Raw genomic sequence first — 14926 nt, 5'->3', positions numbered from 1 at the left:
TCCGGATATTGCACTTCTCTTATGGACCCTATCTTCAATAGTTTATCCACTTCGTCATTTACCACTTTGGCTCGCTCTACTCCGAGCTTTCTTCTTTTCTGTTTCACCGGCTTGAAGCATGGATCCACGTTTAGCTCGTGACAAATTATACTTGGATTTATGCCAGGCATGTCCGCTGCTGACCATGCAAATGATGCTTTGTTTTTCCTTAAGAGTTCGATCAAAGCTTCCTTTATTTGGCCAGTCAACGTTGCTCCAATTCGAATTTTCCGATCCGGTTTGTCTTCTTCCAATACCACTTCGACTACCACATCCTCTTTTTCCTGCCCACTTGGAAATTTTTGCCTTAGTCCTTCTTTTGCGGGCTTTGTTAATTGCTATTGGATCTTCAAACGGTGGCTAGCTAAGTAACACGTCCGTGAAGCTTCTTGATCTCCCCGAATCGTTTCCACTCCATTTGATGTTGGAAATTTGATACATTGATGGTATGTAGAGGGGACTGCTTTCATCCGATAAATCCAGGGAGTCCCGAGGATGATAATGTAAGCTGCGGGCTTATCGAAGACAACGAAGTCCACGATCTTCGATACCTTTTTGGCAAGGACCGGTAGCTTGATTGTTCTGAGAGACATGGCTGACTCGCTTGTGAACGCAACTAACGGAGATGGGGGTCCTACTATGTCTCCTCGGCTGATTCCCATTTTTTCTAGAGTACTTAGAAAGATCAAGTCGACCGAACTGCCTGTATCTATAAGGATCCTTGATACTTCGAAGTTAGCGACATCAAGAGTAATGACTAGAGCATCATCATGCGGTCTTTCGAGATGCCGCGTTTCTTCCTCGTTAAATGATATTGAGGCACCTTGAAAATCAATTTCTTCACTCAAGCTTGCTTTGAGCAAGACATTTCGTCTATGCTTTTTGATGGAACTTATTGAATCTCCGCAAAATATGGAACCTCCTAGAATCACATTGATCTTACCCTTAGAACTCCTTGGTTCTTCCTCGTTGGATAACCTTGGTCTTTTGGAATCTTGATCTTTGGAGTTTTCCTTTGCTTCGTGGTATTCCTTCACAAAATCTTTTATATCAAATTTAGAAAGATCGCCACTAGCCCAAAGCTCTGCGAGGTGCTTTTTAAGAACGCTGCAATCCTTGGTTAAATGTCCGGTTACTTTATGAATGTCGCAATATAGACTTTCATCACGGACCCAAGTGTTTGATCTTCCTTTCCCTTGGAATTGCTTTCCGACGGCATTGTTGAAGAGTTGCGACCCAAACTTCTTTGGTCCTTTGCTCTCCCTAGGCTCGAACTTCCTGGCAGGGACGGTGATTGCTGGCTTTTCTTGCTTATTTCTTTTGGCAAAACTTTCTTTTTCGTCCTCTGCCTCCATCTAGTTGTTCGCGCGAAAGAGTGCATCCTGAATTGTGTCTGGTTTATGAAGTATTAAGTCTTCTTTAAACCTTGAATCATGTCGCAATCCTTTTCGTAGGGCAGATAAAGCTGATTGCTGCGAGATTCTTGGGAGTTTTGACAGCAGTCCTTTGAATTTGGTGATGAAAACTCGAAGTGACTCATTAGATCCTTGCGACAAGTTCCAAAGATCAGCATCCGAAAAACTTTTATCCATAAGAATGGAGTATTGCTTTAAGAATACGGCTGATAGTTCGTCGAAATTGCTGATCGAACCCGGCTCTAATTGGGTGAACCACATTAGAGCTTGGCCACACAGATTCTCCGAAAAAAGCTTGCAGTAACCTGCATCCTCATCAGCTTCATCCAATTCGACTCTTCCAGCAGCGATCAGAAAAGCTGCGAGATAGCTTTTTGGATCCTCCAATCCGCTGTAAGGGTCCAATTTGAGCTTCCGGGAATCTTTGATCCTCAAACTTGCAATTCGCGGGATGAAAGGGGTTCGCCTAGCTTCTTCAATGACTCGATTGATGTCTGGCTCTGAACTTGTAACTTGATGAAATTTTGATTTCATTTCTTTTAATTCCTGGCTAACCTTCCTCATGGTCTCGAACTGGTCGAGGTTCTCCTGCTCGTACTGAGCTGCAAGTTGTTCTTCATCCTCGAGCTGCGTCTCTTCCTCCAACGTCTGAGCTACATTATTAGTAGCACCGGGAGTTGTTTGTCCGCTGGTTTCATTTCATGCAGCGGAACTTGGCGAGTTGAATATCCCTCTTCGGATTCCCACCGGGTTTCCTGCACTTAAAGAGCGAACACGAGTTTGTATAGTATTGACGTTTTGACTAAGAGATACCTGGGATGTTTGCAACGTATCGACGGCCTTTTCCACATCCGAGAACTTTTGTGATATGTACGACATGGTTTGCTGCATAGCTTTGAGGGTTTCGGCCAATGATGTCTCAGCGGCGTCTCCTCCGGACATTGTTGCTTATCTCGGAAGTGTGATAAAGAAAAAATCTGACCACTCAAGAACTAATCTCCCCACAGGCGGCGCCAAAATGTGGATGTCGGATTCACACACTCAAGTATTTTGTTAAGTAGGAAAGATTATTCTTTAGGGACAAAAATGAATATGTAAAAACTTATAAATTGTTACGAAAGTTGCTATATTGTTTCTTTCTTGAGAGGAAGATCCCCTTTACATGGCCATTGGCCTCTATATTTATACATAGAGAAACGACATTAAAATGAATAATTAAGTACAATTATTCCTTCTTAAATGTATCCGTTTTGATTCTTCGACTTTAATACTCAACGTCTGAATTTGAGTTGACTCTGATCTTCATGGGCCTCGCCTTTTTGGTCCAAGTATCCTTGAACCGACTTACCCGTGTCTTCTACACCGAACTCATGTCACAATGCAGTCACTTCGGATTCTCGAAATGGTGACAACCACTTCGACCCTCCCTTCGGCTCACGGGTCCAATGGGCTTCATCCTTTATGGGCCATTGTCTTGACTACGTGGCAATCTTTGGTTGGTCTCGTACTTCTGGTGCGGGATCCGACACCAACAGACATGTTGTTGTCGCATTAAAGAGTGACATGACATAATTGATACATAGTCTACAAAGTAAGGACATAATGTATACGATACCAGAGGACAAGTTCATGTGATAGAGACCAAATGGTTACATACTGAGCAAATTGTCTACATCATAAAGTGAGGGACATAGTATATGAATATAAGAGTACAGGTTGTTGACAAAAAGAGACATAGTCTGTCGTAGATCTCCACATCAAATCAAATACATATTTGTCTACAAGTTCGGATGTCAATTGTCCATCCTTCGTGACTAGTTTGTCTACATATTTCTTGTCCCAAAGAAAACTTTGAATCGCAGTATAACACGTTTATTGTTGTGGACTTCAACAAGGTCTAGCAAATACTCTGGTCTCGAGTATGAATTGATACGCCCTCTGACAGGATACCGATCAGTTGCAAACAACCAAGGAGGGAGAACATCAGGAGAACTCTCTGAAGGGATACGAGAAGTCGATGGAAACTCTTTGTGGACAAGATAGAAAAGTATGCAAAGGACAAAATTTAGAATTTGTCCATTATATGAGGAAACTTTGTCTATGCAATTGAAAACCAATAATGTCCACAGCTATACCTTGCTGGTATTGTAGATTCCGAGGGGAGATGGTTGTGGACTTCCGTGGAATTTGGGCACAAAATGGGTGAAGCAGAACCGGCGCATATTTCCGGATCTGTTGTCTTCGATCTGTTGAAATAATGAACAAGTTATTTTACAAGAAAACAAATTTGTCTACTAATTAAAAAGTCTTGTAGACAAGATCTTAAATAAACAGACCTAGATGGAGAGGAATTCACTAGGAGATCAGGCGCCGATTTGGATGGATTGGAAGAGGCGTCTTCACTCGGGTTTGATGTGTTAGATTTGAGGTACAACAGAAGCGAAATAATGGTCAGAGGGGAGATCTGGGCAACAGATCCGGAAGTTGTCTACAAGTTCGCGAAAGTGTCCATAAAACAAATTGTCCGTTAACTATAATTGCTGAAATTTACTCACCTAGATGGTGAGGACATCACCGGTAGAAGTTCGTTCTGGGCGTCGGAGGCATTAGTCGGGGGAAGGTTCGAGGTATCAGCGATGGTTTCAGAATTCGATGGATCAGATCTGAGGACAAAATAATGAAAATAAATATCAGAAATAAATTGTCTACCGTTTCACAAAAGCGACATACTTTGATGGAGAAAAAATCTCCGGAGGCAGTTTGTTGAGGGATTCAGAGGGATTATTCGCGGCTTGTGAAGAAATTGAAGCGGGTGCTTTTTCCGGATCTGTTGTTTTCGAACTGTGGAAACAAAAGTAATAGATTGATGGTTAGTTAAACATAAACAAAATCAAAGGGATCAAGAGAGAAGGGTTTGTTGAAGAACACTTACCCAGAATCAGTGTTGGTTTCCTGGATGGAGGGATTTTGATGTGATCATGGGAAGCTTGGGTCAAGGAACTAAGGAACAGCTTGAACCAGAGGAGGTACTCGACCACGTGCTCGACCACCAGGAGGACAACGCGATCGAGTATGCTGATGCTGAACCAGATGATGTACTCGACCACATGCTCGACCACCAGGAGGACAATGTGATCGAGTATACTAATGCACCAAGGAAGTACTCGACCATGCAGGGAGCTAAGGAGCATGATTCACTTGGAGCTGAAGAGGATATGTCATTGCAAGTTACTACTGGACCAATGACAAGATCCAAGACTAAGTTGTTGAATCAAGCTATCAACACACTTCTACAACACATGGAAGGCAGCCTTAAACCGGAAGCTTATCCAACAACGTTGGTTGTGATTCAAGCCGTTTAAGTGACATCATTGGAGGTGTGTGACTTTCACTCTTTTTCCCTCCTCTTGGTTTTGTCCCAATGGGTTTTCCAAGAGAGGTTTTTAACGAGGCAAGCTCACACACTTATACTCGAGCCCAATGTTGTCTCGCAGCCCATCGCCAAGGAGAAGCCCGTTTTCTTTAAAATTCGAATTCAGTCTTTGTGTGTTTAATTTCGTTTTCTTTTCCTAGGTTGACTCTACAACTTCCTAGACCCTCTTCTACCTCTTTAAAAACACTTCTTCTCCTTGTAATCGAGCATCAAACAATTTCTTATCAAAATCTCTTTCTGATTCTGTTTGATCACGAGATTGGTGTGTAATATCCTTTCTCACTTGTGAATGCTCTTGGTGTGTCATATCCAAGCACGAACAAGCCCAGAAGTTCAAAGGAAACTCGCAGCCTTTGGAAGTTCTACTCGACCCTTCACCTCCTCACCATCACTCGATCGCATCATCACCATCATCACTCGATCTCACATCATCACCATTCATCATTCCATTCAATCCGCTTCACCGATCCATCACTCGATCGCATCATCACCATCATCACTCGATCTCACATCATCACCATTCATCATTCCATTCAATCCGCTTCACCGATCCATCACTCGATCGCACCATCACCACCATCTACTCTATCACAACAACTACTCGATCACATCACCACTCTTGATCATATACTCGATCACCACCACCAAAAACAGTCAATCCGCAAACTGTTTTCATCCAACCTCACGAAGTGTATTCAAGGGACATAGATCTTCATCCAAGATCATATTAAGTGGTATCAGAGCCACTTCGTGTCAGGTTGTATCAATTCCGACTTTTCAAATTCTGATTTGTTTTTGATCATTTTAGGGCTTAATAATGTCGAACTCGGTTTTAGAAATCTGTTAGAACTGTTAGATCCACTTGAAAACGATAGGAAACTCGAGTTGAAATTTTTGGACCTTTTAACTTCTATACTCGATCTCCCTGTTAGCTTTCAAGGAACCTTTTACTTGTTATTTCGTTTTGATCATTGCAGACATATCTGACAAAGACAAGGAAGAAAGCAGTCAAGTACAGAGCAACAAGCTGTTGATGGAAGCTCTTACAGCAACTCTTACAGCTACTCTTACTGCTAACATGGCAAAAATGATGGACGAAAGGTTTGAAGCTAATGAGAGATCAACCCAGGGCAGACAGAACAGAGATACAAGAAATCCTTCTGATCAAGAGGCGGCACATAACTATTACAGCCAAACCTCTACTTGTAACGGCCATAGAAGGAGAAGACATCACAGAGAAGAAAGAGCTCCGCCTAGAGATGACCTAGCTGGCTTGAAGATACGAATTCCTTCTTTCTAGGGAACCAGTGACCCTGAGGAGTACTTAGAATGGGAAAAGAAGATTGAGATAGTATTCGGTTGTCAAGGTTATACAGAGGAGCGTAAAGTGAAATTAGCACCAACAGGATTCCAGAACTACGCATTGAGTTGGTGGGATCAATTGGTCACCACAAGAAGACGTGCTGGAGATTATCCCATTGAGACATGGACTCAGATAAAGACTATAATGAGGAAGAGGTTCGTTCCCAGTCACTACCACAGAGAGCTACACAATAGATTGAGGAATCTAGTCCAAGGAAGTAGATCAGTTGAAGAATACTACAAAGAGATGGAGACATTGATGTTGAGAGCAGATATTCAAGAAGATGAAGAAGCTACAATGTCTAGATTCATGGGAGGTCTGAACCGAGATATCATTGACAGAGTAGAAGTTCAGCACTACGTGGAGCTAGAAGAGCTGCTACACAAAGCCATCATGTTCGAGAAACAACTTAAGAGAAGAAGCTCTAAGCCTAGCTTTGGTTCAGGAAAGCCTAGCTTTGGTTCAGGAAAGCCTAGCTACCAAAGAGATGAGCGATCAGGATTTCAGAAAGATTACAAACCCTTTTTCAAGCCAAAGGTTGAGGATCAAGATCAGAAAGGAAAGGGCAAAGCTGTTGAGACCAGAACCAGAGACATCAAGTGCTTTAAGTGTCACGGACATGGTCATTACGCTAGTGAGTGCTCAAACAAGAGAATCATGATACTGAAAGATACTGGTGAGATAGAGTCAGAGGATGAGCAGCAAGAAGAGAACTCATCACCAGAAGACTGTGAAGCGCCATCTAAAGGAGAGCTGCTAGTTGCCATGAAGACTTTGAGTGTTATTGCTAAGACAGAAGAGCAAGAGCAAAGAGAAAATCTGTTTCACTCAAGATGTATTGTCAATGACAAGGTCTGTAGTTTAATCATAGATGGAGGAAGCTGCACCAACGTTGCCAGTGAGACCATGGTGGAAAAACTTGGTTTAAAGGTTCTGAAGCATCCGAAGCCATATAAACTGCAGTGGTTGAATGAGAATGGAGAAATGAGCGTGAGCAGACAAGTGAAGGTACCATTGTCTATTGGAAAGTATGAGGACGAAATTTTGTGTGACATACTGCCTATGGACGCTAGTCACATTCTATTGGGAAGACCATGGCAGTCAGACCGAAGAGTAATGCATGACGGTTTCACCAATCGTCAAATCTTTGAGTTCAAGGGCAGAAAAACCATACTGGCTCCAATGACTCCGCATGAGGTATATCTTGACCAGTTGAGCATGAAAATGAGGAGGAAACAGAAAGAAAAATCACCTAACCTCATGATAACCGAGAGTAAGCAAAAGGGAAGTGATTTACATTCATCTAAATTACTCTTTGTTTTTAAAGAGACTCGCGTGAGCATAACTAATCCTGAGCAGGCCATTCCTAGCAAAATTAAGTTTCTATTGCAGGATTATACTGATGTGTTCACATAGGAGAATCCTCAAGGTTTACCACCCATCAGAGGCATTGAGCACCAAATAGACTTTGTTCCAGGAGCGTCCTTGCCAAACAGACCAGCATATAGAACTAATCCTGTGGAGACCAAGGAGCTAGAAAAACAAGTAACCGAGCTAATGGAGAGAGGTCATATTCGTGAGAGTATGAGTCCCTGTGCTGTACCTGTATTGCTTGTACCTAAGAAGGATGGAAGCTGGAGAATGTGTGTTGACTGCAGAGCCATCAACAACATAACAGTGAAGTATCGCCATCCTATACCTAGATTAGATGACATGTTAGATGAATTGCATGGCTCTAGTATCTTTTCTAAGGTAGATTTGAAAAGCGGATATCATCAAATTAGGATGAAGGAAGGCGATGAGTGGAAAACTGCATTTAAGACTAAGCAAGGGTTGTATGAATGGTTAGTGATGCCATTTGGGCTAACAAATGCACCTAGTACATTCATGAGGCTGATGAATCATGTTCTTAGAGCCTATATAGGACATTTCGTTGTAGTGTACTTTGATGATATCCTAGTCTACAGCAAGAGTCTAGAAGAGCATGTAGATCATCTGAAAATGGTTCTAGAAGTCCTTAGGAAGGAAAAGCTTTATGCCAACCTTAAGAAATGTACTTTTGGAACAGATAACCTTGTCTTCTTAGGTTTTGTTGTGAGTACAGATGGAGTAAAAGTCGACGAAGAAAAGGTTAAGGCAATCCGTGAATGGCCCAGCCCAAAATCTGTAGGAGAAGTGAGAAGCTTCCATGGACTTGCTGGCTTCTATAGGCGGTTTGTAAAGGATTTTAGCACTCTAGCAGCTCCTCTCACTGAAGTTATCAAGAAGAATGTTGGATTCAAGTGGGAACGGGCTCAAGAGGATGCTTTCCAAGCTTTGAAAGAGAAGCTTACTAATGCCCCTGTCTTATCTCTCCCTGATTTTATTAAAACTTTTGAGATTGAATGTGATGCCTCCGGGGTAGGAATTGGTGCTGTCTTAATGCAGGATAAGAAGCCAATAGCTTATTTCAGTGAAAAGCTAGGAGGAGCTACTCTCAATTATCCTACTTATGACAAGGAGCTTTACGCTTTGGTGAGAGCACTACAGACATGGCAGCATTATCTCTGGCCTAAGGAGTTTGTCATTCACACAGATCATGAGTCCTTAAAGCATCTTAAAGGACAACAGAAGCTCAACAAGCGGCATGCAAGGTGGGTTGAATTCATTGAGACCTTCCCCTATGTCATCAAATACAAAAAAGGTAAGGACAATGTAGTTGCTGATGCGTTGTCAAGGAGGTATGTTCTTCTCTCATCTCTTGATGCTAAGTTACTCGGGTTTGAGCATATAAAATCTCTTTATGCAAATGATTCTGATTTTGAAAAGATATATTCATCTTGTGAGAAATTTGCATTTGGAAAGTAATATAGACATGACGGGTTCTTGTTTTATGATAACCGTTTGTGTATTCCTAATTCTTCTTTGAGAGAGCTGTTTATAAGGGAAGCACACGGTGGAGGTTTAATGGGACACTTTGGAGTCTCAAAAACTCTTAAAGTCATGCAAGATCACTTTCACTGGCCGCACATGAAAAGAGATGTGGAAAGAATGTGTGAAAGGTGCCCGACATGTAAACAAGCTAAGGCTAAGTCACAACCCCACGGTTTGTATACTCCTCTTCCTATTCCTTCGCATCCTTGGAATGATATTTCTATGGACTTTGTAGTAGGTTTGCCAAGGACTAGGACAGGTAAGGATTCGATTTTTGTGGTTGTGGATAGATTTTCTAAGATGGCACATTTCATTCCATGTCATAAAACTGATGATGCAATGCATATAGCCAACCTGTTCTTTAAAGAAATAGTTCGTCTACATGGCATGCCTAAGACCATAGTATCTGATAGAGACACTAAGTTTCTTAGTTATTTCTGGAAAACGCTTTGGTCTAAGCTAGGAACTAAGTTGTTGTTCTCTACTACTTGTCACCCGCAAACTGATGGTCAAACTGAGGTAGTTAATAGGACATTGTCTACACTCTTGCGTGCATTGATTAAAAAGAATCTAAAGACTTGGGAGGACTGTTTGCCTCATGTTGAGTTTGCATATAATCATTCTATGCATTCTGCCTCTAAATTTTCACCTTTTCAAATTGTTTATGGGTTCAATCCCACTACTCCTTTGGATTTGATGCCTTTACCTTTGAATGAAAGAGTTAGTCTGGATGGAAAGAATAAGGCAGAATTAGTTCAACAGATACACGAGCAGGCAAAAAAGAATATTGAAGAGAAGACGAAGCAGTATATTAAGCAAGCCAACAAGAGCAGAAAGGAACTCATTTTCAACGAAGGAGACTTGGTTTGGTATCATCTCCGAAAAGAACGTTTTCCTAAGGAGAGAAAGTCTAAGCTTATGCCAAGAATAGACGGACCTTTTAAAGTGCTCAAGAGGATCAACAACAATGCCTACTCGCTGGATTTGCAAGGTAAGTACAACGTGAGTAATAGCTTCAATGTTGCTGACCTTATCCCTTTTATTGCAGATAATACAGATTTGAGGTCAAATCCTTCTCAACTGGGAGAGGATGATGTGATCATGGGAAGCTTGGGTCAAGGAACTAAGGAACAGCTTGAACCAGAGGAGGTACTCGACCACGTGCTCGACCACCAGGAGGACAACGCGATCGAGTATGCTGATGCTGAACCAGATAATGTACTCGACCACATGCTCGACCACCAGGAGGACAATGTGATCGAGTATACTAATGCACCAAGGAAGTACTCGACCATGCAGGGAGCTAAGGAGCATGATTCACTTGGAGCTGAAGAGGATATGTCATTGCAAGTTACTACTGGACCAATGACAAGATCCAAGACTAAGTTGTTGAATCAAGCTATCAACACACTTCTACAACACATGGAAGGCAGCCTTAAACCGGAAGCTTGTCTAACCACGTTGGTTGTGATTCAAGCCGTTTAAGTGACATCATTGGAGGTGTGTGACTTGCACTCTTTTTCACTCCTCTTGGTTTTGTCCCAATGGGTTTTCCAAGAGAGGTTTTTAACGAGGCAAGCTCACACACTTATACTCGAGCCCAATGTTGTCTCGCAGCCCATCGCCAAGGAGAAGCCCGTTTTCTTTAAAATTCGAATTCAGTCTTTGTGTGTTTAATTTCGTTTTCTTTTCCTAGGTTGACTCTACAACTTCCTAGACCCTCTTCTACCTCTTTAAAAACACTTCTTCTCCTTGTAATCGAGCATCAAACAATTTCTTATCAAAATCTCTTTCTGATTCTGTTTGATCACGAGATTGGTGTGTAATATCCTTTCTCACTTGTGAATGCTCTTGGTGTGTCATATCCAAGCACGAACAAGCCCAGAAGTTCAAAGGAAACTCGCAGCCTTTGGAAGTTCTACTCGACCCTTCACCTCCTCACCATCACTCGATCGCATCATCACCATCATCACTCGATCTCACATCATCACCATTCATCATTCCATTCAATCCGCTTCACCGATCCATCACTCGATCGCATCATCACCATCATCACTCGATCTCACATCATCACCATTCATTATTCCATTCAATCCGCTTCACCGATCCATCACTCGATCGCACCATCACCACCATCTACTCTATCACAACAACTACTCGATCACATCACCACTCTTGATCATATACTCGATCACCACCACCAAAAACAGTCAATCCGCAAACTGTTTTCATCCAACCTCACGAAGTGTATTCAAGGGACATAGATCTTCATCCAAGATCATATTAGATTTAAATCGACCCTCTGCTTCATGAAAAAAAAGGGTTGTATGGCATGATAATCTGCTTTTCCGAATAACCATTTCAGTTTAAGGTTTTGAGAGAGAAAAGTAAAGTTTAAGGTTTTGAGAGAGAAAAGTAAGAACCCTAATGGTTTCGTCTGGGAATCTCTGGTGGAAATGATGAAGAATATGAAAGGTTTAATTTTTTTTAATTTTCGTGGCTAAAAATGTCAAAAACAGAGAAAGTGGGAGTTCCCGTTCTCGAGAGAGGGGATATGACGTGTCACTGTTTCGAGTCAGAGCGTTTGACTTTGGTCTATTGAAAAAGCATTCTCTCCAAAGGGGCAAAATGGTCTTTCCAATATGGATCTATGGCACGATCGAAAAGGAACGAGTGTATGTGGCAATTTTGTTAAGATTTTGAGGAGTCTATGGCACATTTCTTAGTTTTCTGTTGAAATTATACTAGTATTAATTGAACAAACGAAAACTAAAGCCCATGAAAGTTTGACTAATGAAAAAGGAAGAAAATGAAAGCCCATGACTTCTCGTAGCTGGGCCTAAGTTTTGGGTTAGCTAAACCGAATGCTTATCGGTTCGATGCAAAATCGGTGATTATCTAAATTTTACCTAAACAAATTACATATTGAAAAGTCAAGAAGAGTTAGTTAACCAGTGAAGCTTTCTTTCAGTTAGGTGTTTGCCGTAACTATAAGTGTAGTTGGAGGATTGTTCACGTCTAGCCCGACCACTTATAGTTCTTGTCCAAATCAAACTTATCAGTCACAGCCTAATTCAATTCAAAATTTTATTGTACATCTAACAACTTTTTTTTTTTTTTCTCTCTCTCTATGCTATTATGCTAATAACTTCTTCCTTGTAATTTGATTGCCATATTCTACATAATTACACATGTAAGATGGGTTTGGTCAATCTTTCCAACAAACAAAATCATACAACAAGTACTAACCACTTATCATGTCTTCATTGGTAATATTTTGATCTAATTTATCGATTTTCTCCAAATACAAGAAACAGATATAGGTTCCAGAATATAATTTCTACAAGGATTTCTCATTAATATTCAACAACAAAGGAAACAACCTAAAATTATGATAAATTAAATTGAAGAATAACAAAAACAGAGGTTACTAAAAAAGATCAAGAACTTCTAAAATTGTTGTATTACAAAGAGGACAGTCTCCTCTTTGAACTCGAAACTCTCTTGAACACAACCTACAAAACGTATGACCACATGGAATAAACGCCGCTCCTTTGCTTCTTTCATACACACACAACAACTTATCTCCGCCACCGCCACAGTCTCCGCCGCCGCCACCTCCTCCGCCTCTCCGTCAACACTTACCAAACTAATTTGCCCTTCATTCTCTTCCAACAACTCCATTAAAGACATCCTCGCCGGCTCCACTTCCCTCTCCAGCTGCGTTTCCTCTTCTCTAGCCGATAATGCTCTCTCCTCTGCCAATACAGCTCCTAGCTGAACTCTTCCCTCTACCGACGAGACTTCCTCCGTTACATTTCCGGTGGTAGACAAGAGGAAACCGAGTTGGTGGCTAACGTTATCCCGGGTAGGAATAGGATTATCCAAAGTCGGGATAGGATTAGACGAGATCCAAACAGTAGCGTTACGTTTGAGACGTAGCTTTTCACGGAGAGTTTCCCAAGTGGTTTTGTCTCGATTGTGTCGGTCGTCGTGTCGGTGGTCTCTTTGCATTACATCGAGAAGTGTCCGGTTCGATTGGTTGTTTGACGGTGGTTGCGGCGAGGTTGTGTTTTTGTCAGCTAGTAGAATAGCTTCTAGAGTTAATCCCGTCGATGAGCTCCGGTTAGTCTCAACCGTCGACATACGATCTAATAACGTCATTCTTACCCTATCTCCACCGTCCATTTGAATCATCTTTACTACAGATTCAGAGCACAAACCAATGTGAACTGAAACACAAAGAAAGAAACCACACTTTTGTTATTAAAACAGATCAATCCAAGATTTTCTTGAAAATTAAACTTCGTATTTCAGCTTCCTCAACTAAAGATTTCTATGAAATCGAAACTAAGGCTAAAGAATCAGTTTCAAACCATAAGTTCTCGTAGTGAAGAAATCATTACCTTCGTCTTCACGTTTGCAGGAGAATCCGAAATCCAAGAGCAGATCTGTAATGAATAGAATATACAGATCGCAAAACAGAGAGAGAAATTAAGATTCTCGCAAAACAGAGAGAGAAATTCCGATTCTTCTTCTTTTTTTTTTTTTTTTTTGTCAGACCACAATCATGAAGAATATATAAATCTACAAAAATAGATATTACTTACATATTTGATTGATATTATGAACTCTTGAAGACTTGTATACACTTTTGTTTTCGCTTTCTCTTTATGTGAAAGAAAGAGATTTATACAAAAAAAAAAAGTGTGTAGGAGCAGAAGAGGACCACGATTGGTGGTAACGGGTAAGCGTTATTTTAGAGAAATTAGTTAATAAATTTACCTTTTTACCCATGCAGTTACATCAATTCTATTGACTTTTGTGGGACATTAAAGGGTACATATGAGATAATACTTGCAGCTTGGCTTCGTAGTACAGTAACTAATGAAGGAATTGTTTATTACTATTTGTTAAGCAAATGACAAAGTGCACTTGATTCTTGTCGTTTTTCACTAACTAGTAGTTCCATTACTCAACATTATAAGATATTTTTGCTATTTTATTAACACAAAGTTACATGTTTAAGACTTAAGAGTAACTTACAGTTATAGGTAATGGTATAAATGTGGTTTGCAGTACATTTATCATCAATTTTGTGGGTTTGACTGTTAGGTTAAATTAAAAATCGTAGACCTTTTTGTTACACGAGTTAGATCCGACAAGGAAGAAACCCCACATTGTCTGGGCTGGAATGGTCAGTTTTTTTAGTACATTTCTAGTAGTCATGAGACAATGCATTCAAAAATCTCTAACAATGATTCATTGAATAGAGAAAATAGTTACCAAATAATAACTTCCTCCAAATAATTAATACTTAAGGTTAATAAAATGTATAGTTTCAATATTATTAATATTTAAATTTTAAAACAAACCAATTTTTGGTCCGAACATTTAAATTCATATTAATTCATAGAAAAAATATGATGATATTTAAAGACATAACAAATCAAAGGAATTTTATTAGTAAATAAAAATTAAATATACTTTCTTCAAATATTATATCTTCTCAAATAAATTCAAATAAAAAAATTATATATTATGGAACGGGTTATATAGCAGGACGAATTATATAGCAGGATGGATTACATAACGGGACGGGTTATATAGCAGGACGGGTTAGAATGAATATTATATAAATTTAAAATATCATTAAGACGGTGCTACAACACGGATTAAATCTTCAATTTATTATTTTGTCAACACTACCAAATCTGAATATTAGACATATCAAAAACTTTACCTCAGAATTTTTTTATTTTG

General features: G+C 40.3%; 1 pseudogene; it reads right to left on the bottom strand.

The window, feature by feature from the left end:
- Positions 1 to 12497: 12497 nt before the first annotated feature.
- On the bottom strand, positions 12498 to 13860 carry LOC9324568 (annotated as a pseudogene).
- Between the last annotated feature and the right edge of the window lie 1066 nt (positions 13861 to 14926).

This window comes from Arabidopsis lyrata (genome assembly GCF_000004255.2).
Source record: "Arabidopsis lyrata subsp. lyrata unplaced genomic scaffold ARALYscaffold_2, whole genome shotgun sequence".
Classification (NCBI taxonomy): domain Eukaryota; kingdom Viridiplantae; phylum Streptophyta; class Magnoliopsida; order Brassicales; family Brassicaceae; genus Arabidopsis; species Arabidopsis lyrata.
The sequence above is the reverse complement of the archived record's forward strand: the minus strand, read 5'-3'. Positions and strand labels throughout refer to the sequence as shown.